Raw genomic sequence first — 26,579 nt, forward strand, 5'->3', positions numbered from 1 at the left:
ATTAACATTTATTCATTTTTGAGAGACAGAGAAAGACTGAGCACGAGTAGGGGAGGGGCAGAGAAGGAGGAAGACACAGAATCAGAAGCAGGCTTCAGGCTCTGAGCTGTCAGCACAAAGCCTGACGCAGGGCTCAGACCCACAAACTGTGAGATCATGACCTGAGTTGGCTTAAACAACTGAGCCACCCAGGCGATCCTGGAATGTGCAATTTTTAACACCCCACTCACTCCAGTCAGATGACTCCTACAAGTCTGAAGTTAGAAAACCACTGGGTTACTAGTCTCTTTCCCCTGATCTTGAGCCTCAGGCGGGTCTGAGGCCTGGCCTGAGAGGAGAGCCTGCCGTGCTGGGAAATCCCGAGTGGCCAGCAATCCCTGCTCCCAGGAGACCCTGGCTCTCTCCCTGCCGCCTCTGTCTAGGTCATTGTTCTAGGGTTCCGTCCCTCAGGGCCGGCCCCTTCCTTACCTGGGCAGAATGTCTGGAATGTGGCTGTGAGGGCGACAGGGCTGGTGGGGCTGCCTCTGGAATTCAGGAAGCCCTCTGCCCTGCTGGCCTTGAAGTGACCGGGCAGGATCCATGCACTGACAGCAGAACGAGGGAGGCCTATGAGGCCCTGAGCGGGCCGGCAAATCTCACTAGGCCTCAGTTTCTTGGCAAATCTCACTAGGCCTCAGTTTCTTCATTGGTAAAACCACACCCTACTTCTCTACATGCAGGGCTTCACAGCCCTTCCAAAGGAGTTTTCATCCTCTGCACCTATCACATTTCATTAGCACCGTGCAAAGAGCTATGGGAAATTCACAGATGAATGAGACACCAAATTGATCCAGAAAACTACCATGTTTTTGCCTTTGCCATGTTCATCCCTTATTGAGTCCTGACAACCCTTACAACCCTGCCTCCATGTGACAGATGAGGAGATTGCTACCCAGAGAGGTTAGGTACCGTGTCCAGGGCCACGAAGCTGCAACGCACATGATGGCAGAGCTGGATTTGAATCCATCTGTCTGATTTCAAATCCAAGACTCACCCAGCGCTCCACTCCCCAGAAAAATATAGCAAATTGGATGAGGACCACAGGATATCCTGCCCTGACCTCACAGTGAGGCCAGAACAGGGCAGCCTGCTCCTCAAGGGCCCGGAAACCCTTAGCAGCTCATGGGGAGGCCCACGGGGGAGATTAAGACATGCCCCTGAGCGGGCAGCCTTGCGATGGTCCCGTAGGTTCAGGAGGAATGGCGGTCTGGACAGAGGCCGGGCAAGGGCAGATGGAGGGTGCCAGGCTGAGGCTGGGGAGCAGGGGACTGGCTGATGCATCACCTGCAGGGCCTAGTGCAAAAGGACGGTCCAAACTATCAAGATTTCCAAGACAGAGACAGCCAGGACATTGAATTGAGTCCTTCCTAAATATGGGTGGTAAGCCCAGGGATCCAAACCCTGTGATTTGGTTGGAGCATAACATATGGGTGGAAGCTAGAAGCACTTGATAAACTTAATTCAAATCCCCACTCTGTCATTAAAGGACAGGACCACCTTGGACAAGTCACCTTAAACTCTCTGAATCTCAGTTCCTTTCTCTGCAAAATAAGAATGAAAATAATAGCATCTCATCAGGAAGATTTACTTGGGGAGCAAAGGAGCTGCTGCTTGGCCAGGCACTAAATAAATTATAACATGTACCAGTTATTATTATCGTAATGATGATTACTGCTGTTGTTACTACTCAAGGGGGAGCAATGGAAGATGAGGCTGGAAGTGTGGTTCATGGCTGTGGAAAGGGGGACATGGGAGCTGTCCTGGTTCCCTGGCCAGGGCCACATCCAGGCCTCAAGTCTGGGGGCCGGTGAGGGTGGGGATAACATCAGAGGTTCTATTTCAAGACCTCAGAGTGACATCCCCCCCCTCCCAGCTTCCTGTTGGGGTGACCTAAGCAAGGCCAGGGAAGCAGCCAGCCTGGCTACAGTAGCTCTGAGCACCGGAGTCCCACCTGCCCACTCCGGCCCGGGGCAGGCTGACCGCGGGCTGGATTGGCAGCAGATGAGCTCATGCTCGCCGGCCTGGCCAACGAGGCCGGACGCTTCTCCTGGCGGGAGCCTGTCAGAACTGCCAGCTGGGGGTCAGGATGAGCTGGAGGGCCCGGTGGTGCCCAGATGCCCATGGCCAGCAGGTCTGCTGAGTGTTTGATTACATTCCCGAGCACCCCAGGCAATGCCAGGGCTGGCGGCTCCAACTCCTGCTGGGTCCCGTCTGTCTGCTGCAGAGCTGACATCCCAGGCTCAGCCCCCACAGCCCACCTGCCTTCCACCTTCTGCTTCTCCCTCTCGGCTGCAGGCTGCAGCCCTCACAGAGCCAGGTGGCCTGGGCCCCCGATGACTTCATCCTCCTTAAAGGCATCGTGTCCCTTTGATAGCCAGGCCTCTGGAGCCTTTCCTGTCCACAGGTCCATAGCCCAGACTGCACCATCTCCATTGTGCACCTGTCTCTCTGTCTCACTCCCATCCTACTGGGTGACCCTATCTGGAGAGAACCGGGTGTGATGGAAGGGACCCCAGTCCTGGAAGTGCCAGTTTGTATTTCAAGTTCACCGACATGTTGTCTTAAAGTGGCCAGTCCATCAGCCAACTGTCCCTTGTGTGCTGAACCTTCTCTCAGGACTGGTCTTCCAAGGTGGGCCCCACTCCCTTGGCACCTGCTCTGGGTACGCAACACCTATGGGTAATGTGGTGATGCCGCAGTTCCCTCCACTTGGGTGACGTCCATTCCTGTTTCCCCAGGACTGTCCTGGTCATCGTACTGAAAGTTCTGATCCCTGGGAGCCCCTCAGCCCTGGGCCAACCCACATGTTGGTCAGCTGACCCTGCACACGCATCTGTGATGTGCTGTCTGTCTCTGATGGTTTGCACGGAAGAAACCCAAGACTGTAGCATGCCCCGGAAGGAATCCAAAGGGTTTAGTCTGTTAAAAATGAAAATAATATAATCCGTACTTTCAGAGTTTATAGGTGCCCTGGATTTTGCCACCTCATCGGAGATTTTATTACTGCTCAGGCACCTCACTTATACTCTCCGTCCCACTGCGAATGTGGATGGATTGCTCCAGAAAGGAAAACATAGGAGGGAAGAGAAAGAGCTCACCCAGTCCACAAGGGGAACACAGCTTTCCTCAGGCAGGTAAAAGCTGTGGACTGAGACCATTTGCTAGGAGTCTCTTTAGAAGCCTACAATATCCTTGTAAAGAATATTAGAATTTTAGGGACACTTGCTCAGCCCATTAAGCGTCCAACTTCGGCTCAGGTCATGATTTCACAGTTTGTGAGTTGGAGCCTCGCGTCGGGCTCTGTGCTGACAGCTCAGAGACTGGACCCTGCTTTGGATTCTGTGTCTCCTTCTCTCTCTGCCCCTCCCCTGTTAACATTCTGTCTCTTAAAAATGAACAAAAACATTTAAAAAATTTTTTAAAATATTAGAATTTTAGAACCTCAGAGGTAGAAGTTCAAGATCGGAGTTCAACACCTGCTTTCTTGACATAGGGAAACTGAGGTCCCTTCCGATGGTTCAGAATCAGATGTGATGTCTTTTATTTACTTTTTAAGGATTTTTTTAAAGCTTATTTATTTTATTTTGAGAGAAACAAAGACAGTGCAAGTGGGGGAGGGGCAGAGAGAGAGAAAAAGGAAGAGAAAGAATCCCAACCAGGCTCCAAGTTGCCAGAGCAGAGCCTTATGTGGGACTCAAATTCACGAAACTGTGAGATGATAACCTGAGACCAAACCAATAGTCGGTGCATAACCCACTGAGCCATCCAGGAGCCCCTGACATAATTCCTTTTGATTCTACGACATGCCTGGTAGGAAACACTGGTGCCCCAGGTCCAGCCCCAGAGAGTAGAGCGTGCTTGGTCTGGGATAGGGCTGGGCATCAGGATTTGTAAAAGCTTCTCAGGCAATGCCAATGTGCAGCCTTGGCGGAGACCCATCGAGTCAGCAATCTGTCCCCGGGGAAGTTTAAAACAGAGTAGGTCAGGGGCTGGAGTGAAGAGAGGTACACATGGAAGCAGAACACAAAGCAGAGGGTCACACGGGAGGACTCCGGGGAGGAGGGAGAGACCCAGGATGGTGCAGCCCAGTGGTTAAGGAGTTCAGCCAGAGGGGAGCTTGAAATTTAGCTTAGTCTAGACCTGTGACCTTGGGCACGTAATTAAAGCTTTTCTGAGCTTCAGTTTCTTCATCTGAAAAATAGAGTCTGATAACAGTGCCTAATCCACCAGCATGGTGTACAAATGAGATAATCCCTTCGGAGTGCTGAGCTGAGTGCTGACATAGAGATTAGCTATTGTTATTATTACTTCTCACTGGGGTCAGGGGCATGGTCGGGGAGTTCACAGACGGAACGTGGCATTGGGCGGTACCAAGATGGATAGGTACAGTCTTAGATGTCCAGGAAGCTGTGAGCAGGAGCTCAGGAATGAGAACTTTCCAAGCATGCTTGGGGGACCCCGAGGAGCCTAGTTTCCATGGTGTATGGGGCACTGGAGGCCAGCAGGTCCGCTGGTCAGGTCCTGGGGCCAGAAGGAAGAAGGACCAGAGCCTGGGTCAGGAGTGGCAGGGGAAGTACAGAGGGGAAGAATGTCAGCGGCGTGACGGGGCTCTTCGATCCATCCCAATCCGCATCCCTCCCTTGCGCCCCTCCCCAGGCTGTGGGCTGTCCCTGCACTGGACATACTGGAGGCCAGCCTTGGCCCGGATAGGGACCCGAGGGAAGACAGCTGCCTGCCACTGTGCACATGACTAGTCAAAGGGCTCATGGGGCCACCCTACCGCCCTCCTTCTGGTTAATGCCTAATCAGCCCAGACTCAGAGACTTGGGCAGCAATCAGTCAAGTGGATAATTGCGCAGGTTAGTCTGCCCACTGGAGCTCCCCTCTCCCTGCATACCCCCAGGCATCTCCTCCAGGGCTGAGGAAGCTTGCAGGAGAGATGCCGGGGAGCTCCCCTCCCCTGCTGGGTTGCTCCTTGGATGTCTTGGGCAACATAACCACCACAGCCTGCTTGGCACTGTGGTCATCCATAATGCTGGGACAGGTCCCTAAGGGTGTGGCTCATAGTGGCTACAGCAGCTCCATGAATGAACACTTTCTGAGAGCTGGGAAAGAGCCAAGAGCCTCATTACTCCTTCATAAGCACCAAGACCAGAACCTTAATGATTCCACTTATCCTTAGGGTCCAGCCTGAACTTCTAAGAAAACCATGTCCCAGCCACAGAACCCAGGCCTTGGGTGTGGTCACATGGCAGAGAAAATAGATCTGTTCTGAGCTGCTCCAGGAGTTGTCAGCCCATTTAACACACGAGGAAACAGAGACTTAGCCAATTTAAGTCATCTGCCGTGGGTCACATAGCTTATAATAATAGCAATAACAACAAGACATAGACTTCGTCTTTATTAACCAGGTTCGGAGGTTGGGGCTCAGCTGAACATCAGGGGAGGATACTAAGGGTCAGACCTGACTGCGGAGGGAGGTAATGAGCTCCCTACAATTAGAGGTGTATAAGCAAGCTCACTTCTTTGCCAGGGAAGTTGCAGAGGGGATGCACGTCCCTGAGGGGGAGGGTTGGATAGGATGGTTTGTAGGGCCATTTTGAGCTAAGGGGAGGGGCAAGAACTATTTCATTTACCTCTATGTCCTCAGCGTCAGGTGCAGCCCCTGAAAAAGTGTAGGTATAGGGCCTCACACAAAACAAGCAAATGATTACATTCTAGAACTAAAAAGCATGGCAGCGAGAGAGGGTGGAGAGCTCATTCCTGTCTGGCTTTTGTTCCCTTCCCTTAAAACATTGGTTCTCAACACAGGGAGCGCACTTGAGACATCTGGGGAGCCAGAGCAGAGAGGCACCCCATCGAACGTACCAGAGCTAAGATATCCCGCCTCCCAGCGAGATGCAGACGCTGTGCTTGGCACTTTACATACATTTTCTGTCCCATGAATCTGCACAACCTTAGGAAGCCTGTTTTATTCTTACCCCCATTTCACAGATGGAGCAACCGGAGCTTGAAGAGTTTAAGTCGCTTATGGAGAAAGTCACAGCTAATAACAGTAAGAAGATTACCTTTTATGGGAGATTTTTCTGCGAAGTGACTTCCATTTAACCTTTATCTTTTTTTGATCCTGATAACAACCTCCCAAGGTAGGAGTTATTATTATCTCCATCTTTTCAAAAAAGGAAACTGAGGCTCAGACTCAGGAACTCACCCAAGGTTACTGAGCTCGTGGGTGGCAATGCCAGGGTTTTGAACCGGGCCTGGGAGGCTGGGGGGATCTCGGAGCTTCGTGTCAGGGAGGACTGTGGGGAACCCTGGCTGAGGGCTTCCCCAGTCGCCTCATGGTCTCTGTGTGTCCTCGGATTGAGTTCTATCTGCCTAAGGCCTCAGTTTATCCCTCTGTAAACTTGAGGAGGGAGGTGGAGATGGGCCTGATTTCTCAGCAACTTTCCAGCCGTCATTTTCCATGACTTGATTCCCCACCGTGAGTTCTGGGCCACAAACCAGTTGGCTTCCTCCCTCCCTCTCCGTGAGACAGGGAGCTGGCAGGAGAGGATGATCCGCCTCAATTCTCCCACCTCCTTTTTCCTCCTCCTCCTCCTGGGCTGGGACACACCTACTCCAACTTTCTCAGCAGCCTCTTTGGGAGTGCGTGGTGCAGGCTTTCCTGCTCTGAGTCTCTGCACCTCCCTCCGGAGCCTGTCAGCTTGGGGCTTGTGGAAAGGGCTCCAGCCCAGCAGCCCAGCCCGGGGCACCCTCCCCTACCTGAAGGGCATAGGTAAGGCCTGCTGGAGGACGGGAGGCTGGGAGAGGGGGTTGCAAAGCGGATCCATTCTTGTGCTCTGTCCAGGAGCAGGTGTGTGTGTGTGTCTGTGGGGCCCTGTGCAGGTGAGGACCCGGGCCAGGAGATGGCTGGGGCAGGCACTGTGGGGTAGGACAGGGGCATCTAGGTACTCTGAAAGAAGCAACCCCAGAGATGTAGCCAGCCCAGGCCTGGGGGCTGGGGGTTGGGGCTGGGGAAAGGACAAGGCTGGGACTTTGATCTCCTGGAGGAGCAAGGTCATATTTGCATGCTTAGAAAGTTGGACTCATGTCCTTGGAAGAATGGAAGTCTGTGCTTGGGATGAGCCTTCAGGGGACATGTGGGGATATTTTCCTCTGGGGTTTTAGGGAACACATACTGGGGCCAGAGAGCCAAGAGGTGCTGACTTCTTGTGTGTGTCCAGGGGGGCAGAGGGGTCCTAGTAAAGACAAAGCCACCTGGTGTGGAGGACGGAGGGAGGACCTAAGGGACAGTCAGATAACCTGGCCAGCCCTGGCCTTTGTGTGACTCTTGAGGCACTCTGACTACAACCTCAGCTCTCCTGGTTGTAAAATGAGGGTGCTCGCCATCCCTAGGGGCTGCGAAAGGCTGTGAGAGGCACCAGAGGCAGCCCTGGGGTGGGGTGGGGTTAGTGGGGGCAGCCCTGTCCCCCGTCTTGGGGGAAACAGGAATCCGATGCCTATCTTTGGAAGCAGGAGAGCTGGAGTGGAACGTTGAACAGAGCCGCCTGGCCAGGGTTCAGCCCTCCACTGGGGAGACGGTGTGCTGTATGCCCCGACCTGGGGAGCAGCAGAGTATGCTGGGGTTTGCTGAGCGCTCAGGAGGGCTGCTCTGTCCCCAGCCACTCTCCGGAGCTGGCGGCCTGGGCTCAGGACACAGGAGGGAGGTCGAGAAGCAGATTCAGGGCTCCTTTTAAGAGGGGGAGTTGAGCCTGGGCAGATTAATAGTACCCTAAACACAGAACACTACTAACAGTTATTATTACTGTTGATATTTGTGGGATGCTTCCTGCATTCAGGGACTGCACTGAGTGTGCATGGTCTTTTGAAAATTGGGAGTTTTTGAAGCAGGGAAGATGGAAAGAGAATTTCATTATTTGTATTTCTGTAATTCAACAGGCTGTGTGGCCTAAGTCAGTTCTATATCTCTCTGGGCATATTTCCCTCCACATAAAATAAAGGTGGCTAGATTAGTGATATGATCCATCCTTAACTGATTTCCCCCAGAAAGCATGTTGGTTATGCAGGGCAGGAATGATCGGCTCTTTTGCAGGTGAGGAAGCTGGGGCCAAGTTCAGGTTTACCCCAGGGCTCTTCACGAGCACAGATTACACCGTGGCAGGGAGATGCTGTGTGCACGACATTCGCTAGCCAGATAGAGCATGACAGTGACAGACCCCCATCCCCCACCAGGAGCTCCCAGGCTTCAGTTTTCTCATCTGTAAAATGGAAGAGGAGCTAGAACGAGTCAAGTTCTCCCTGGAACCCTGCTCTCATTCTATGGTGCTTAGTGGTCTCCTAAGGACTCAGGGGCCCAGACCCAGAAGGACACTGACATTCCCCAGCCCCTATGCGTCAGCTGTGGCTGAGCTTTCTATGGGGAGGGGCTGCGGGATTCTCTCTACACCAGTTCTTTGTGAGTTGGGCTGCTCTGCTCTGCTCCCTGCACATTCTTCCCTAGGCACAAATGAACTCACTCCGGTAGAAGTTTTCTTTCCAGCTGCCCCGTGACAGGCCATGGTGTTGGCACTGCTGCTGGCCAGGTGGGGCCAGGTAGGTAAGAGAATGTGGGGCAAGTGCCATGTCTTAAAGAAAACCAGGCAATGCTGTTGGCACAATCAGGGACCTTTGTACCCCCTGGATGGGCCCTGCCCTATGGGCTCCTTCAGAATTGGATGTGGCAGAGCCTCTGGAAATTTCCCATGCTTCCTGGGTCCCAAGCACAAGTAGAATTTCAATGCTACTATTTCTATGGCTAATAGTCCTGATGCTTACTATTATTGTGGGGGTCTCTAAAGAGGCTTACAAAGAAAAACGTGGGTCCAAATCCTGGGTGTTATTAGTTGTGTGACTTGGGCCTCGACTTCTCTAAAGCTTGGTGTTCTTATTTGAAAAATAAGGCTAATGATATCCTTTTCTCAGCGATTGAAGGTATTTAAATGAGGTCATGCACGAAGCACACAGGGCCTTATTCGTTATGTTCGCGGTCATCAATTACTCAGCTCCTTGTGCCTCCCCTGGGTGGACACCATCTCACAGGACCCTGAAGTATTCCTTCGCAAGACAAGTCACAGTTGTGGTTACTAGTTATCTGTGTTTTTGTCTCCTGCTCCTGGCTCATACTAAGTGTTGCTCACCTCTCTGGCATCCGTGTCTAGCACGGTGCCTGGACAATCAGGGAAGCTCATCGCATGTCTGAGAGAGCTAAAGAATCTTCATTTCTAATTCCTAGAGGAGAACTGTCACTTAGAGGGATGAAGCCTTAGCCTGACCCAGTCACAGATACCTAAGAGTGAGGAGTGGAAAGATCCTTAGAGATCATGGAATCAGACAGATGGAGCCCCTGCAGCCTCCCCAGAGAAGGCCGAGGACTTGGCTGAGGTCACACAGCAAGTGTGTGGGGAAGGCAGGACTCCTACGCAGACCTCTTCACACTCCTCCACCTCTCTCTGCCAAGTCAGTTCAGGAGAGGGGATTGCTTCCCATGTGGGTCCTCAGTCTACAGGGACAACAAATCATCCCCACGGCCCCAGAAGGCAATGTGGGATCAACAACCAAGTTGATTATTAGACTTCGAGTTAGGTGACTTTCAGGGGACAGGCAACATCAACCAGACCCCTTCCCTAGCACCCACCAGCACACACATACCCCCAGGCACACATACGTGCCCGAGCACCACTCCGTCAATACTGCCACCGAGCTGGCAGGTGTCTGTCATTGTACAACTGGAAGGGTCCTCAGGAGTTCCCTGAAGTCTCCAAGAATCAGTGGTCCCATTTTACAGATGCAACCGTAGGTTTTGACTATTTGCTTCAAATCACCACTTTGCAGTGGTGTCCTGGGTCATCGTGCAGCTGACAGGGATCCATTTCTTCTTCTTCTTCTTCTTTTTTAAAGTTTATTTATTTGTGGGGGAGGGGCAGAAAGAGGAGAGGCAGAGGATATGAAGCAGGCTCCATGCTGACAACAGAGAACCCGATGCGGGGCACGAACTCACGACCTGAGCTGAAGTCGAAGGTTCCACTGATTGAGCCCCCCAGGCACCCCAGCAGGGAGCCATTTCTGAGCATGGGATTCAAACATAGAGGAGAGAGTTCTCATATACTGATCCCTCCATGTGCCTGTCACCAGGCTGTCACGTGTACCTTCTAGTCTGCATAACCCCCCCGCAGGTCAGCAGGCATTACCCTGTAGGGCCTCCCTTCTTGTTGTTTGTGTTGTTTTCCGGGTGTGGAGACAAGAGACACTCAGGAAAGCTAAGCTGCTTCCTTTCAGTCACACAGCCCCTTTTCCCTCCCCATTTAGCTCAGCACACTTCATGGGTGCTTACGATATGTCAGGCCCCCAGGGATTCACCGTTGGTGGAAGCAGGCTTATAAGTGGATAATTTGATACCTTGAGGTGGGTAGCAAAATAGAGGCAAACTCGGATGGAATGAGGGCCCAGAGGAGCGATAGTCAGCCCAGTTCCAGAGCCAATGAAGGAAGCCTTCTTGGAGGAGCTGGCACCGAACATCAGTTTTGAAGTCTGAATAAGGCACATAAGGAACCCAAAGTAGGAAAGGCAATTCAGAAAGAGAAAGTAGCATGTGTCAAGGCGCGGCCGGTGCACACAGGAAGCCGTCAGCTGGGTGGAGAACAGTTGGAGACCTGCACTGAGAGATAGGAAAGGGCCAGGTCATCAAAGGCCTTATGTGACAGGCCAAGGAGTATGGCTTTTTTTTTTTTCAATGTAGTTTATACATGATTTTAAAAAGTTTTTTTTTCACTGCTTATTTATTTTTGAGAGAGAGAGAGAGACAGAGTGGGAGTGGGAGAGCAGCAGAGACAATGGGGGACAGAATCTAAAGCAGGCTCCAGGGTCTAAGCTGTCAGGACTCAAACCCACAGACCACAAGATCATGACCTGAGCCAAAATCAGCTGCTTAACTGTCTGAGCCACCCAGGGGCCCTATACATGATTTTTTTTAATGGGGAATTTGGAACATAAAGAAGAGTAAAAAAAAAAAAACTGGGGTGCCTGAGTGGCTCAGTCGCTTGAGTGTCTGACTTTGCCTCAGGTCATGATCTCACCATCTATGAATTCCAGCCCCACGTTGGGCTCTGTGTTGACAGCTTAGAGCCTTTGAGCCTGCTTCGGATTCTGTGTCTCCTTCTCTCTCTGCCCCTCCCCGAGCTGTGCTCTGTATCTCTCTCTCTCTCAAAAATAAGCATAAAAAAAAATAAAAGCCATTACCCATCTTCAACAATTGTGTTTCCTCCACCACCTTTTTTCCCTCATCAGATTATTTTGAAGGAAATCCCAGATATATAATTGCATCTGAAAATATTTTCATATGTCTGTTTAAAACAGAAGGACTTCAGAAAACCATCAGAGCAGCACTGCCTTTATTTTGTAAATATTGGAGGACTGTGTTGAGGGAGGTTAAGTTGAAGGGTGCCTTGGCAGTGGGGAAGAGCAGGAATTTGAGGAAGGGGGTTGCAGTATCTTGTTGTCTTCCCCCTGGGCAAGCGCATGCCTTATACTCCCACTGATTAACAAAGTATCTCCTAAAGTTCATCTCCTTCTGAAAGAGGTGATGCCTTAAACATTTTCCAGTCTGGAGCCTGGGGAAGAGAGAAATCCCTCCCCTTCTCCCAATCCTGAGTCTTTTTCCATCCCGGAGACTGGCATGGCTCCTGGGAGGCACCTGTCCGTCCCCTGGCTGGGGGCAGGGAGCCCACAATGGAGACCTCTCCATTTTCCAGTTCCCGTTCAGCTTCAGCGCCCGCAGCAGTTGGCCTGGGTGCAGGCTGGGCGGGATCGTGCATGCCAGCGGTGGGGTAATGTTAGTGTGCGTGTGCTCACGTGTCCCAGGTCAGAGCTGCTGTCTGTGCCTGTGGCATCCTTTTCTCTCTGGGTCCTCTCAGCAAATGCAAGACTACATGGCACAAAATGCATTGCTTTTGGTGCCCAGGAGCTTCACCTTGGGAAGCGGCAGACCTTGGTATTAGTGCTGCAATGGGTGGGTGCTCTCCCTCCAGTTCTGGTGGTTCCACTGCCTATGCCTCTGACCTTGGACACATAACGTCACTTCTCGGGTGTATAATGCCATCTACTTCTCAGGGCTGCTGCCTGTTCATATAAAGCTCTTCTTAGCATAGCAGCCAGGACATAATGAAAAGCTCATTAAACATTAGGTACTATTACAGATCTGGAGGCTCCTGAAGTCTGGAGAGTTGGTTCAACAGCATCATAGCATCTTGGAAAATTCAAATCCTAGAATCTCAGACTCTTGGAAGCCTATAATTAAAAGAACCCTATTAGATCCTTAGTATCAGTCTCTACTCTGTGAAGATTCCTACACAGTGTCTCTGTATTCTTTTTTTTTTTCTTTTTGCAAACATTCAAGAGCAAGGTGCATCAACAATTGTTAAGTTTCAACTTGATGAATTTTACAACGTGAACACAACGATGCTAGCCAGCAACCAGAGCAAAAGCAGACGCCACCAGCTGCCCCCCTCCCGCCCCCAGAGCCCTCCTGATGCTCCTTGCCAGTCACTACACCCTCCCCCTCCACACACACACACACACACACACACACACACACACACACACAAACATAGTGATTATCCAGCCAGCTGGGCTGTTGTCAAATACCTTCTTGCAGAGCTGTGTATCATCATTAGGAGAACTCTAATTATTCAAGAGGCTCGGTGAGTTAATTTGGAAGTTGTAAATTAAACTTTACCTTTAAGTTGTTTTGTTTTTACTGTCATATTTCAGTGGCAGCCTAGTTTAGGGCTGAGTTTCCCAAATGCCTAGGACTGCTTTGAAAAATACAGATCCCTCAGCCCCGTCCTGGTCTATAGCACTAGAATGTAGGGCCTGGGGGTGGGGCCAGGGAATCTGTATTTTTACAAGCTCCAGTGGAACTCCAGGTGAGATCCAGCTAGGTTTGGCAACCACTAAACTAGTGTTTCGAGCTCGGACTCAGTGTAGAGAGGCGATCTTTTCCAATCCATGTTCCATCTTCCTGGCTGTTGACCTTGAACAAGGCACTTGGACTCTCTGACCCTCAGGTTTGTCACTTGTCAGATAGAGATGCAATGATAGTACCTACATTGTTGGGTTGTTGAAGGGCTCTGATGCCCACAGGCACATGTTCCTTAAGTGGAGATGCTACAGTCAGCACAACTATTACTGGGAAGAGCCCCTCTGTGGTGCCACCAAAGAAATGTTGGATTTGGTATCTGAAGCCTTGTGTTTGAGGCCTGACTGCACCACTTGTTGGCAGTATGACCTTGGGCAAATCTTTTGACCCCCCTGCCCCGCCCCGGGTTTCAACTTCTCTATGTATAAAATGGAAATACTCTTTTCTTCCCTTATAGGGTCTTTGAGGGGATCGAATAAGGGAAGGAACCAGAAAACTGCTCTGAGGACAGAAAAATGCTGAGTGAAGTAAACCCCAGTGAATGGGGACTCAGCTGGGCCTGAGAACCCAGTGGAAAGCAGGCTTGCCTTGCCCTTGCAGTTAGTGGAGGGCGGGCCAGGTGGGGTGGGGGGAGGAGCTGCTGAGACCTTGATGTTCCACAGTCCTGGTATGCCCTGGCACAGCTCCCGTGCTTCTTGGTTTCTGACAACTGTCTCCTTCCTGGATCCTGGAGCAGGAAGAGCCCAAGATCCCGCAGGGATGAAATCCCGCCCAATGTGCCACGGTCTGAATGCTTTTATTATTTCAATGTCTTCCCTTTTATTAAAAGTTCTTGGAAGCCCTGTACTAGCATTTTTAGAACACTTTTTAATAAAGTGCAATATGCATACGAGAAATGCACAAATCCTAAGTGTATGGGCCAATGGACTTTCCAGAAATGAACCAGCTCCCAGATGAAGAAACAGAACATTACCACCATTCCAGACACCCCCTTTGTGCCCCTTCCAGGCACTAACCCCTTCACAAGGCAAACTTTATCTTACTCTAACCCACAGATAAGTTTGCCTGTTTTTAAACCTTATGTAGTTGGAAGAGTACAGTGTGTCACCTTATGCATATGGCTGCCTTCAGTCCACAGTATGTGAGTAGGACTCATCTATAGCATTGCCCAGAGCAACACTTCCTTTCTCCCGATACATAGTATTCCCTTATATGACCGTTCTACCATTTACGCATCCATTCCGCCCTTGATGGACCTTCAGGTTATTTCTAATGTAGGGCTGTTTAATAGTGCTTTTCAGAACAATCTGTGCGAGTCTGTTGGTGAATATACGTCCACACTTCTGTTGTGTCCCCTAAGAGCGGAATTGCTGGGTCATAAAGTATACATACATGGATAGAACCCTTTTATTTTTAAGTTTAGTTCATTTTACTGCAAGTAGAACATGGTTCTTGGGGTGGAGTCTCTATTCGAGAGATAGGTAGACCTGACCACAGGATGATAAACATTTGTCTCCGGGGTCTGAGTTGCTAATGCACAGACAGATTTGCGGATTCAGAGACTCTCAGGTGCAAGCCAGACACGGGAATTGACCCGTTGCTTTCCCTCTCCTGTCTGCTCTTCTATTTGACGCTAGAGATAGCCTTGTGTCTGCTTTGCCTGAGGGCCAGTGTTCCCCCCAGTGTGGTCAGCAGACCACCTACAGGGGACAGCCTGTGCCCTGAGCCCACCGCAGCCCTACTAAATCAGACTTTTGAGATGTGGCTGTGATGTTTAACACACTGACATTTGAGAAACACTTCTTATAGGCTTACGGTCTTTTCCTCTCTTCCCCACCCCTCTCCAATGGCGCCTAGGAGAGGGCCACCTATGGGCTATCCACTTTGAAAGGAGGCATGGTAGAACATGAGATCCTAAAAGAAGAGATGACCTGGTTCAGCAGATCCCAAACACCAGTCCCACCAAAGCCACCCCGGAAAAGGCTGTTAAACGTCTGTTCCCAGCCCCACCCCTAAGGATTCTGTTTAGTAGATCCGGGGTGGGGCTGGGAGTATGTATTTTTTACCCCCACCTCCACTCCCTTAGGGGACTCCCAATGGTGGGAACCCCTGAGTCAATTCAATGGCCAGGCCTGTCCTGTGAGAAGACAGTGGGCTCGGTGACTCTGTTCTGTGTCTGCCATGACTGAGTGGAGCACAGAGTTACAGGGGGAGGAGGGGAAAGGGGAAGGGGGGAAAGAGGAATCAGGAATCAGTGGACAGAGCCCAGGGGGCCTGAGTGTGGAACTTCAGGGCGTGGCCAGGAGCCCACCAGCAGAGGCTGCTTAGCGTCTCCTTAGCATGCACTTGATGCTCACATCCCTCAAACCCTTTCATGCCTCTAGCCCCACAAGTCAGGTCCAGCCAGCTCCACTGCACTGACCGGGGCCTCAGACAGCGGAACTGCCTGTCGTGTCCCACTGCCAGAGAGAGTGCCGCTCCCTGCCTGCTGAGGCCTGCCCGCCTGCCCGCTTTGTTCCAGGCAGTTCTGCTCGGCGGGGTTTGGACTGGGCTGGACAGAAAGCTTGGCGAGGCCAGGCCAGGCCCCAGGGAATGGTCTGGAGAGAGAAGGCTGGAGACAGAGCCTTTGCTGAGAATCTGTGTTTGCTAGGCTGGGAGGACCCATGGTTATATGACCCCTTCCCCATCCCAAGTGCTATTTCCAACCCCTGGGGAATGAATGGGGAGGCAGGCCAGGGAACTGTTCGACATACAGGTGATCTGAGTTTTAATCCTGCTGTGACTGCATGCCAGCTGTGTGAATTGCAAGTTGGGTAACCTCTCCGAGTCGCATGTACTTTTTGTACACAATAAGGAGAATTCTAGGGTTGCTATGAGCGAGTCTAGAAGGGATAACGCATGCCAAGTGCTTATTGCAGGGCCTCACCACATAGTAAAGTTCAGTAAATATCAGCGGGGACTGGTGTCTGTCCCTCTGTAAGCACTTCCTAGTCCCTACACCTCACCACTCTAGGGGGGTTGTTTGACAATAGCTCAGTGAAGGGGTAGCTCTGCTAAGGCAGGGGAGCAGGGACCAGTCCCAGTTCCCAGATGGATGAGTGGAGCTCCCATAAAATGAGGGGGTTTTCTCAGGGGCTCCACTGGGACCGGTGCTTGGCCCTCTGCAGGTTACCAAAGACTCTTGACACCGAAGACTGGGGACTCATCGTCCCCACGGGGTCTGCAGTGCGGGCTCATGAGTGGGCTGTCCTGCGGGTTGTCTTAGGCACTTCTTAACTGAGCCTCCCCTACAGCCTGGTGATTACCTTCTCCAAGTCTATGTGAAGACACAGAAACTCAGTCAGGCTCAATTGTTTACTCCAGGTCCTACAGCCAGCAATGGGCCCAGGCAGGACTCAAAACAGGCTGCCTTAGGCCAGAGCCTGAGCCCATGACCATCTCTGCACCCTTGGGGTGCTCGAGTTAGAGGGAGACCTGGCTGGGAGTGGCCACAAGTGGCTGACAGTGTCATGCACAAGGAACAGCCAGAAGCTTCCTCCTAGCAGCATCTCAGAGCCGGCTAAGGGGAACAGGACTCATTCCACTGGTGGCTACATGGCCTGCTAGATCCTGGGAAGGTAGCTTGTTGTATCCTGGACAGAGAGGGGGGCGATGCTGAATGGGCTCCTTATACAGATCACATAGGATGGGGCCCAGACAGGCCACCCCCACATGTCAATGGCAGAAGGAAAAGGAGCGAAATGCATGTTGTTGTGCTGTGTCCGCAACATTCTCTACATTCTGTTTTCACTGCCATCTCACACCCGCCCCCTCAGCCTCTGAATGACATCACATCTATTAGCTTTCTGCACCTGTTACGGGGAAAAGGGTGACAGGACGAGAAGTTATTATTATTTTGATGCTATTCAAGATGCTGCTTCAGCTTTGCTATGGATCATTGTAAGGAAAGAAGGGATGTCACAGAGACCCACAGGGCTGTCGTGTGTGTGTGTGTGTGTGTGTTTGTGTGAAGTGTGCTTTGGCAAGAAGCTCCTGAGACATAGGCAGGGATCAGTACACAGAGAATAGCTTCTTCATTCCACAATTCCACACGTGCTTTTTGAACACTTGATGTAATAGTAATAACATTACTGTAATTTTACAAAGGGCGTAATTAATAACAGTAACAACGTTAGCTACTTTCTGTGTGCCTGGCACTGTGCTAAATGTTTTCCATGCAGAAGCCCATTAAATCCCCCATGCGGTAAGCCCTGCTATTTTCACATCACAAACAGGGAAACTGAGGCTCAGATAGACAAAGCCATGCTCGCTGATGCAAGTAGAGGCCAAGTGTGACCCCAAGGCCTGGCTCCTTCCCCCTGTGGTCTCCTTCTGGCTGGTGAGTAGGAGGACGGTGACCTCGTGGGAGGTCAGGCAGTGCCCTAAGGAGGCTTGGGAGTTTCACAGAGATGCCAGAGAAGGTGGAGGCAGCAACAATGGGAGACAGGGCTCTGTACCCTCAACTCACAGATATCACAGCGCCAGCTCTGTTTAATCCCTTTCAGGTAATAATAATGAAGGTTTTCAAATAACAACAACTAGGGGCATCTGGGTGGTTCAGTCGGTTAAGCATTTGACTTCGGTTCAGGTCATGATCTCACGGTTTTTGAGTGCGAGCCCTGCATCAGGCTCTGTGCTGACAGCTCGGAGCCTGGAACCTGCTTCCGATTCTGTGTCTCCCTCTCTCTCTGTTCCTCCCCCTCACTCATGCTCTGTCTCTCAAAAATGAATAGACATTAAAAAAGATTTTTAAAATAAAATAAATAAAATAACAGCCAGCATTTCCTTAGTGATTGCTGGATGCCACGCACTGTATTACATGTTTAATATGAACCATGCCGTTAGGTTAAACCTTCGGAACAACTATCTGAGGTAGGTTCAGTATCTCTCTTTTAAAGATGAGGAAAAACAGAGTCACAGAGGTTAAGTAAGTAATCCAAGGTCACCCAATTTGGAACTTGGTGTCTCTCTGTCTGAAAACTCAGCCTTTTGCAAAGAATTCCTTTGGATCAGAGTTGTGGGAAGCACCCACTAGACAGGGCGATGTAGCAAGGATATTCTGGCCTCTGCAATTTGTCCTACTCTCTGAGAGAGGCTTTTCGGTGCTCTGGGAGAGTATCTCATGATTTTAGAATAAACCACCCTGCTCCCAGAGAGCCACCGTACACCCAGACCTTCAGAACAGCCCTTCTCCTCTGCTCCTCCCTTACAGGCACCTCCTAGTGCCTTCCCGGCCAGGAGGAAGAATCAAGGGTTCCCCCTGGCCTTCCCTCAAGGCTGAGTTCACACTCACGTCCTGATCTGTCCCAACGCAGAAATGTGGAGCCCAGAGGTGATGCTCTATTCCTCTGCTTGTCTCCCAAGCTTCTAATTGATAAATATCATCCCATGCCCTGCTGAACTGGAGCTGGTTCTCACCTTACAAACCACTCTGGGGCCAGAAAGCCCCAAAAGCCGTGGGGCTGGTTTCCTTCCCTCCTTTCTCTACCCCCGAGCCCCTGACCCTGGGGGTGCCTCTGGTAAAGGCGTGTAAAGCCTGTGGATCCATATAGGCAACTCCAAGAGGCCTCTTGCTCCCTCTGGGCCTCACTGAGTGTCACTAGCCTGCCTACAGCAGGGGTGGTGGTGGTGGGGGTGGTAGCATGCTTCACTGAGGGGCGAAGCAGGGCCCTCATGGACTCTACTGGCCTCACAATTTGGATGGAGATGTGGGTACAGATGGGTTTCTCTTCCATTAGGAAAGTAACCTTGGTGAGGAACAGTAGCTGAAACAGGCTCCATGGTTGGGAGGCTGGGGACGGCAGGGGTAGGGGCGATTACTTTGGAGAGTGCTCGCTCCCTCTAGTCAGTCTGCACGACCTCCTTGTTCCTGCCCTGGGGCCTTTGCACTGCCTGTGTTCTCTGCCTGAAGCTCTTTCTCAAGAAGGTTTTGTGGCCCTCTCCCCACCCCCCAAATGTTACCTTGTCATGTAAGGCTCCCCTGACCATCCAAATGTGTCATCTCTTTCTCTCTGCCACTAGAATAGAACCCCACAAAAGCAGGGACCTCTCCTGTCTTGTGTTCTAGAATGCCCTCACAGAGTAGGCCCTCAGTAGATAAAGCATCGAATGAGTGACTTGGCAGAAGAGGTCCAATAACAAACACTTTCTCATCTTTCCCCATCTGTCCCATTTTGTCCTTAAAATCCAGGTGCCTGGAAGCCCTTTGTGTCCTTCAAATATCCATCTCCGCTGGGTCACCTCATGGCTTTCAAGAGTCCTGGCCATTATATTAGACATTGCATCTTGTGGCAATATTGCATAAAGATAAATATATTTTTAGAAAAGGAAACATTTTCCTCAACCTGAAAGTTTGCTCGCTTTCTTCTGGGTTTAATAGAAATTAAAACATCTTCATGGGTCCCTAAAAATACTGCGGGCCCAGGGTGGGCCCACTGTGCCTACCAGACAGGTGGACCTGGGTCCTCCTCGGAGCCCCAAGCCCACAGGTTTTTTTCTTAAACTTACAGATTACATAGAGACATGAGTATTTGTTATTGGTAATAATATCAGAATACTAATAAAGAAGGGGTCTCTGGTCCCAGCTCCCTTCCATTCATGTCCTGGTGAGGACTTCCTTTTTCAGCCTCCTTGCCTTCTAATTTCATTCTTGGGAGGCCTGGCTGTTTACAGCTCTCCTAAAAGCTTCTAGGTCCCCTGGTGGTTTGGGCTGCCATTTACCAAGCCATTATTGGTCCTAATAAGGTGTTACTTTGCGTCTTTCCTGCCTGGGCTTTCACCTCTCATATTATCTGTCTCCCCTGCAGCCCTGGGAAGTAGGTAGGAGTAGTTATTATTATCTGCATTTTACAGACAGACGAATTGAGGCTCAGAGGAGGTTCTGTGGCCTTCCCAAGGTCACACAACCCATCAAGGGCTCAAGCCACCGGCTCCTTTCCTGCTTGCATCCAGTTCTTTGACTTGTTCTGTTAGACGAGCACCTGGCAATGGCTGCCTACAAACCAGCAAATGACTCAAGGATTCATCCAAGTTTCTGAGAAATAAATCAAGCTTCTCTACCCACAGGGAGTTCCAGTTGGCTCAACCTAACATAGAGCTAGTGTTCAAGCCCAGTCCACACCAGAGTGGGAGTCTTGAATGGAAAAATCTCCCTTTTGATCTGGTATCAGATTACTTTTCTCAGCATGTAGTTCTCTTCTGGGTCCGCTTCTGCTCAAAAGCCTTTGATGGCTCCCTACTATTAAGAGAAAAAAATAAATTCAGTAGCTAAAGAGTTTATGACTAGCGGTCGTCTGGAATAGCAATATTCTTTCACTTATAATTTTAATTCTGGTTCAAAGGCACAAACTCTCCTATCCCTCCCCTCCTCCCACTCCCCCATTTAAACTATTGTCACAAATAAGATACACTTAGAGAATTCTTTCTTAAGAGCCGTGAGGGCCAGCCCTAAGACTGATGCCTGAGGCAGACACAGAGGAGGGGAGGGGGTTGGGGTCAGAAAATACCAAGGCACCAGAATCCACGGTAATTTTACATTTGGATTTTGGGGGGAGTGTGGAATTCTCCAACCTAGAGAAATGAATCTGGTGACTCTTTCATGAAAGACTCTCCAAACTTTAAACAATATCTTATCCCATTGCTTCTTTTGACAGCCTAGGAAATCCTGAGCACTCAGGTTTAGGAAGTGTGGCCGTCTATTTTCAGTTCAGCCACCACCTTGCTGGGGGTCCTTGGGTATGCTGTGCGAATCTCAGTTTTCTTTACCTGAGAACCGAAAGTAAAAGGGTAGATGTGTTTTTAGGAGTATTATGTGGGCTACTCGTGAATGCCTGGGACATATCTAAGAGAAGAGAAGGTGTTGGGCCACGAGGGAGGATGTTAGCACTGGTCCGTTGTCAGAAACAAAGCCTGACAGTTTGAAGAAATATGGTAAACTCTTCTTTAGTGGGAGTTTGATTTGGCTTTGAATTTCTCCGAGTACATCTGGTTCCCCAAAGAGGGGACAGAATTAGTCACAGAGTCATAGACTCCTAGAACGAAAGACTAAAGCCACTCCACATGGACCATGACAAATATAGATCATAGTGCATTAGAGTCATAGCACATCCAGGGGCGCCTGGGTGGCTCAGTCAGTTAAGCGTCCAACTTCAGTTCAGGTCATGATCTCACGGTTTGTGGGTTTGAGCCCCGCTTTGGGCTCTGTGTTGACAGCTCAGAGCCTGCTTTGGATTCTGTGTCTCCCTTTTTCTCTGCCCCTCCCCCACTTGCGCTTCTCTTTCTCTCTCAAAAATAAACATTAAAAAAACCTTTTGAAACAAGCAAACAAAAAAAATCATAGCACATCCAGCTGTGTGGCTTAGGACATTTTATGACAGGACACAGGATGTTAGAATAGCAGAGCTCCAGCTTGTCAGATCTGGAGGGGCTCCTAGAGGCCATCTATCCAGTTTTGCAAACCTGTGCTCCCTGGGGCAGGGGAAGTGGGGGGGGGACAAACCTGTGCTCCCTGGGGCAGGGGAAGTGGGGGGGGACAAACCTGTGCTCCCTGGGGCAGGGGAAGTGGGGGGGGACAAACCTGTGGGCAGGTCCTAAGCCTCCATCCCAGCTCCTAACAGCAGCTCTGCTTTTATCTATTTATAGGTAGGTTTCCAGGGACAATTTCATTAGGAAAAAGGAGATTCAGTCCTGGAAAGCAATAGAGGGATTTGAAATCACGGATCCATTCCTGCCCTTCCATCCAACATGCACCACATCATTAAGAGAGGAAGAAAGAGGTCCACAGGGCTCAGTGACTGACTTGACCAATGACACACAAGGAAGAAATGACGTTAGCTCCAAGTCTCCCCAGAGCCAGGTTGGCTTTCTACGTCGACCACTGAGCAAGCATTGGCAAGCGAGCAAGCCTCATCCTCAGCCAGAGGACACTCCTTCTCTGCCCTTGAGGGCTCATTTAGGGTCTAATAGAGACCACAGGGCTGCCCAGGCCAAAGAATCCTACCTGTATGAGTTGGAAAGGACTTTCGAGGTTTTCTCGTCTCCCCTGAGGGCATACATCCCCCTGGCATAGCACATCTTTCACAGGTGGCCACCCAGACTCTGCCTAGACTCCCCAGTGACAGGGAGCTCTGTATTCTGAGATGACTCACTCCAGAAGTGCACTTGGAGTCACTAACCAAAAAATTGAGGGAAGATCTCCGAGCATTGTTCGTCTCATTTGTGCTTAGAGTTTTATCAGTGACTTGGATAAAGACGCAGATGTCACAACCACCAAGTTTCTGAATGTTAGAATCTAGATTCTAAGAAGCCGGAGCAGGGAGCTCAAGCACGGGGAAAAATGTATCATGGTCTCATTTAGTTGGAGAAAGTCAGCATGTGCGAGAATAGATTGGGGATGGTGTAATAATACATCTGAGAGTTTTCATTACCTATGAACTCAGCAGTCAATAGTATGAGCTGGCTGCTAAAAGTAATAGTACTTGGAAATACTTATTGAAAACTGTGTCACATACTATATTCAGCATTAATGTACATTAAATAATTTCATTCTTAACATGATATTATAGAGAAATGAAAATCGGAGAGGGTAAGCCACCTGCCCAAGGTCACACAGCCAGAAAGTTGTAAACTACTTTCTGCTTCTGTCCCCATCTACAAAATGGGGTTGGGAATTACAAGGAGGAAGATTTGATTCAGACGTATATCCTAAAAGGGTCCCCACACCTGTGCTCACACCTGTGCACACGCAAGCCCCACAGCTACCAACGTATTTGCTCCTATCATACTCATTCTGTCAAGCAGGCACATACAATTAATGCCCCCCATGCGGCTATTCAAAAATCACCTCCTAAGTAGGTATGTGTGCTCTCTTGCAAATGTGCACATTCACCTGCATGCAGATTTTTCTCTGAGTCTTGGGAGCCAAGAATGAGAGGCCCCACCCCAGACAAGAGCCTGCTCGCCGCTTACCAGAATAGCCTGTGGCTGGACCAGCAAGCTTCAACTCGACCAGGGACCAGTGGCTTCCTGCTCCATTGGGGCACAGGCTGGACCTTCTCCAGAGGATCCGGTGGACCCCACCCTCACCCTAACCCCAGGCTTTGATTCTGCCTTGGCTCTGGAAAGTAGTAATAACTAATATTACTGAGCATTTTTCTATGGGCCAAGCCCTGTGCTAAGTACAACAGCGTGCATGATCTTATTTTTTTATTTTTATTTTTTTAGTCCTTATAAAACCCCAGGAAAGTAGTTCTGTTAAAAGCACCATCTTACAGATGAGAAAACAGAGGTTTGGGCAGATTAGCTTACCCAAGATCATACAGTTAGCAAGTAGTTGACCTTGAACTTAAATCCGAACCTTTGGATTCACAAGAAGCCATGGTTTCTCTTTCTGGCAGGGTGGTGGGGAAGAAAGAACCTGGCATCGGTTCTTACCCTGTAACTTTGGGCAAGTCCCTTTCTTTTGGGAGAACTTCATCTTCCAGCTTCGGAAAGAAAGAGACCGTCACTAAAGGTTCTTTCCCCTGTCATTCTGTCACTGCTTTTCCTGAGTCCAGATCCTTCCACTTTTCAACTATTGAGCAGGGTTACGCACCAGCCAGTTTTGTGCCAGGCACTGGGAACTCATGCATGAATAAGATACACAAAGCCCTGTCTTCAGGGAGCCCAGTGTCTAGTATAGGAGACAGTCATTAAACAAATTAGCAAGAACATATTGGGTGGTGATAAGTGTCATGAAGAAAATGGGACAGTGTGATGAAGAAGGGTGCTAAGAAGGAGGTTACATCAAAGTGGGAGTTTGGATGAGGGTGGGATTGAGCTGAGCCACAAAGAAGGATAACAAGGAGCCAGCCACGTGAGACCCTTAAGTAAAGGGAAATAGCAAGTGCAAAGGCCCTGAGGCAGACTCTAGTTTGGTATGTTTGTGGAGGAGAAAGGAGGCCCATGTGGTTACAGCTTGGTGAAAAAATGAGTGCTAAGAGGTATCATTGGAAAAGCAGGCAGGGCCCACATGGTGTGGGCCTTGTAGGCCTTGGCAAGGAGTTTAGATTTTAATCAGAATGCTATGGGAAGCCACTGGAAAATTTTAAGGGAAGTGATATGAATTGATTTATGTTTTCACAAGATATTTCGAAATAGTGGTCCTAGTTGCTGTGGGCTGGGAGGGCAGCCCAGGGAGCCCACCGTGCCTCTGCACCCTGTAAGCCTGTTGGCTTGCCCAGGGAGAGTGCCAGAAAGCAAACGTCCAGACACAGGCCCTTCCTCAGCAAACCACTCAGCAGGTCTGTGGGTCCTATAACTTGAACACAGCCCTGGGCACCAACCCCCACCCAACGGTGCATTCTCTTTGCGTCTTATCTCTTCCACAGAGACCCTGCCCCTACTCCCTTCCCTAAGCTCATCTCTGCAAGACGCCTGTGCAGTTGCTGCGCAGTGTGTCTTGTTGGGGCCTGCCCTACACGGGTGCTGACCTGGTGAACAGGAAGCATTCCGCCAAACAGGGCAGGCCGCGCCGGGAGGCTGCATGCACCCTGGGCTCGCTGGGCTGCAGAGTGAGCGGACCTGGGACTGGGGTAAGGACTCTCTTTCCCTTGGGGCTTCAACATCGAAAGCAACGCCACCCTGGGGGGTTGGGGTCCGCATGACTCAGGGGTCCTTCCCCTCTTGCAGGGGACTGTATCAGGGATGCAGGGAGCGGAATGGGGTGAACAGGGCTTTTGCCTGGAGCCAACTCTATTGTGGGCTGCCGGGGATGCATGGGGGCAGAGCAGAGGGGGCGGGAAGGATGGGGAACAGACACCCCAAGCGTAGAATCTTTCTCCATTCCTGCCCCTCTTCTCTGAGGAGCTGGGCCCGGGGTGCCACTAATAGGATTTCAAGGGAAGGATGGTGGTAGGGAGGCTATAAAGATGGGGCACGTTCAAGTTCTTTTCCATCACAGGCTCGCAGATCCCAAGTTAGGCAGACTTTTCCATCCTCCCTCTCCTGTTGGGATGCTACCTGCCAGGTCTTAAAGAAGCTGCATTCAGCTCCCTCAGGACTCTGGAAAGGCATGGATGCGAGCCTCTCCTTTCCCCTCTTCCCCGCCCCCCCCCCCGCCCCACCCTCGGAGTTTAACTCTTCCCTGTCTTTGAAAAGCAAGGCAACTGGAAAAACAAGTCCTGCCTGTTTCCTCCAGGCACGCTCTGCACATCTGGCTGGCAGCCACGAGGCCCCTTGGAGTCAAGACTCTCACGGGCAGGCAGGCAGGCCAGGCACCGGCCTGGTGTTTCTAGCCTCACGCTTCGCTTCTGGAAGGCACTTAGGCCACAAAACTCTGCCATCCCTCCTCCCCTTCTCCCTTCTCCCTATCCGTAACCCTGATGAGTCTCCACTTTTAACTCAGGCTGGAGGTCAGGGACAAGCTGTGTGGGCACAGGAGAGAACAGGAAACACAGCAAGTCTTAGGGAGGTGAAGCGCTCCTTCATGGCTAGTTCAACAATCCCCAGGGACTAGTTCTGTCCTCGCTACCCACTATGTGAAGTGGAGCAAGGCTTGTCCCTGCTCCGGGGCTCTATTTCCCCATCTATGCATGAAGTGTGGGGTCAGAACTCTGTGTCTCAAAGGTCCATTGTAGCTCTGACATTCCAGGGGGACTGGGAGTTACAAGATGAGTCAGAATCAGGCTCTGTCCAAAGGGACAGGCAGTGGGACAGGGGCAGGTAAGTCTGAGGTGGGGGCGGCAGTCCTGGCCTTTGATGCAAAGAGCCCCAGGTCAAATTCTTGCTTCCCCTCTATCTAGCTGTAAAGCTCAGATGGCTCCCTTCCCTTGATGGAACGGAGTTGCCTAATACTAATAGTAGAGCCAATATTGCGCTAAAATCTCTATGTCCCAGGCACCCTGCTGGGTCACTTATCTTTGTTGTTTCATTTAATTTTCACAGCAATCCAATGAGGTAGATAACATCCTTCTTTCCATTCTACAGAAGAGGAAATCAAGGCTCTTGGAGGTTAAATAACCTGAGCAGAAATCACCTAGCTAGTTAAGTGGTGGAGCCAAGGCTGATGGCCCGCCAACCGGATGCCAGGCTGGTGACCGACCTCGGTCACTTTGCTTTTCTGCAGCCCCTGCACCTGCAGAGGCAACTCGGTTTGGCTGGGGCTCGGCCTTGATGGATGGGGTCTTGTAGAAGTGCTTAGACACAGACTGCTAAACTTGGTACCTGGTTGAAAATATCTGACCATCACTGAGGAGCCATTGAAAGTTCTTTGGAAAAGGGGGCAAATGGTCAGGACTGTATTGTATCTGCCAAGCATCCTTGAGAAAGCATTTAAGTTAGTCTGTTCGTCTTTAGATGGAGGGTTTCTTAATCTCAGCACTACTGGCATTTGGGGATGGATCATTTGTTGTTGCTGCGGGGGGTGGGGGTGCTGTCCTATGTGTTGTAGGCTGCTTAGAAGCACCCTGGCCTCCATCCATAGATGCCAATAGCAGCCCCCAGCCTCAGGAAGCTGGGATAGCTGACAGTGTCTTCAGACACTGGCCAGGTGTCCCCTGGGGGGCAAAAT

At 50.6% G+C, this 26,579-nt stretch overlaps 1 protein-coding gene across 1 annotated transcript in view; it reads left to right on the forward strand.

Moving 5' to 3' along the window:
- The first annotated feature begins 6,768 nt into the window (after positions 1-6,768).
- The window catches only part of FAT2 (FAT atypical cadherin 2), an 80,466-nt gene continuing 60,655 nt past the window's right edge, over positions 6,769-26,579 (forward strand). The window contains exon 1 of the mRNA XM_029942995.1: positions 6,769-6,817. The gene's annotated coding sequence lies outside the window, so the exon portion shown is untranslated. The remainder of the gene's footprint in view (positions 6,818-26,579) is intronic.

Source organism: Suricata suricatta, chromosome 6 (assembly GCF_006229205.1).
Source record: "Suricata suricatta isolate VVHF042 chromosome 6, meerkat_22Aug2017_6uvM2_HiC, whole genome shotgun sequence".
Taxonomy (NCBI): domain Eukaryota; kingdom Metazoa; phylum Chordata; class Mammalia; order Carnivora; family Herpestidae; genus Suricata; species Suricata suricatta.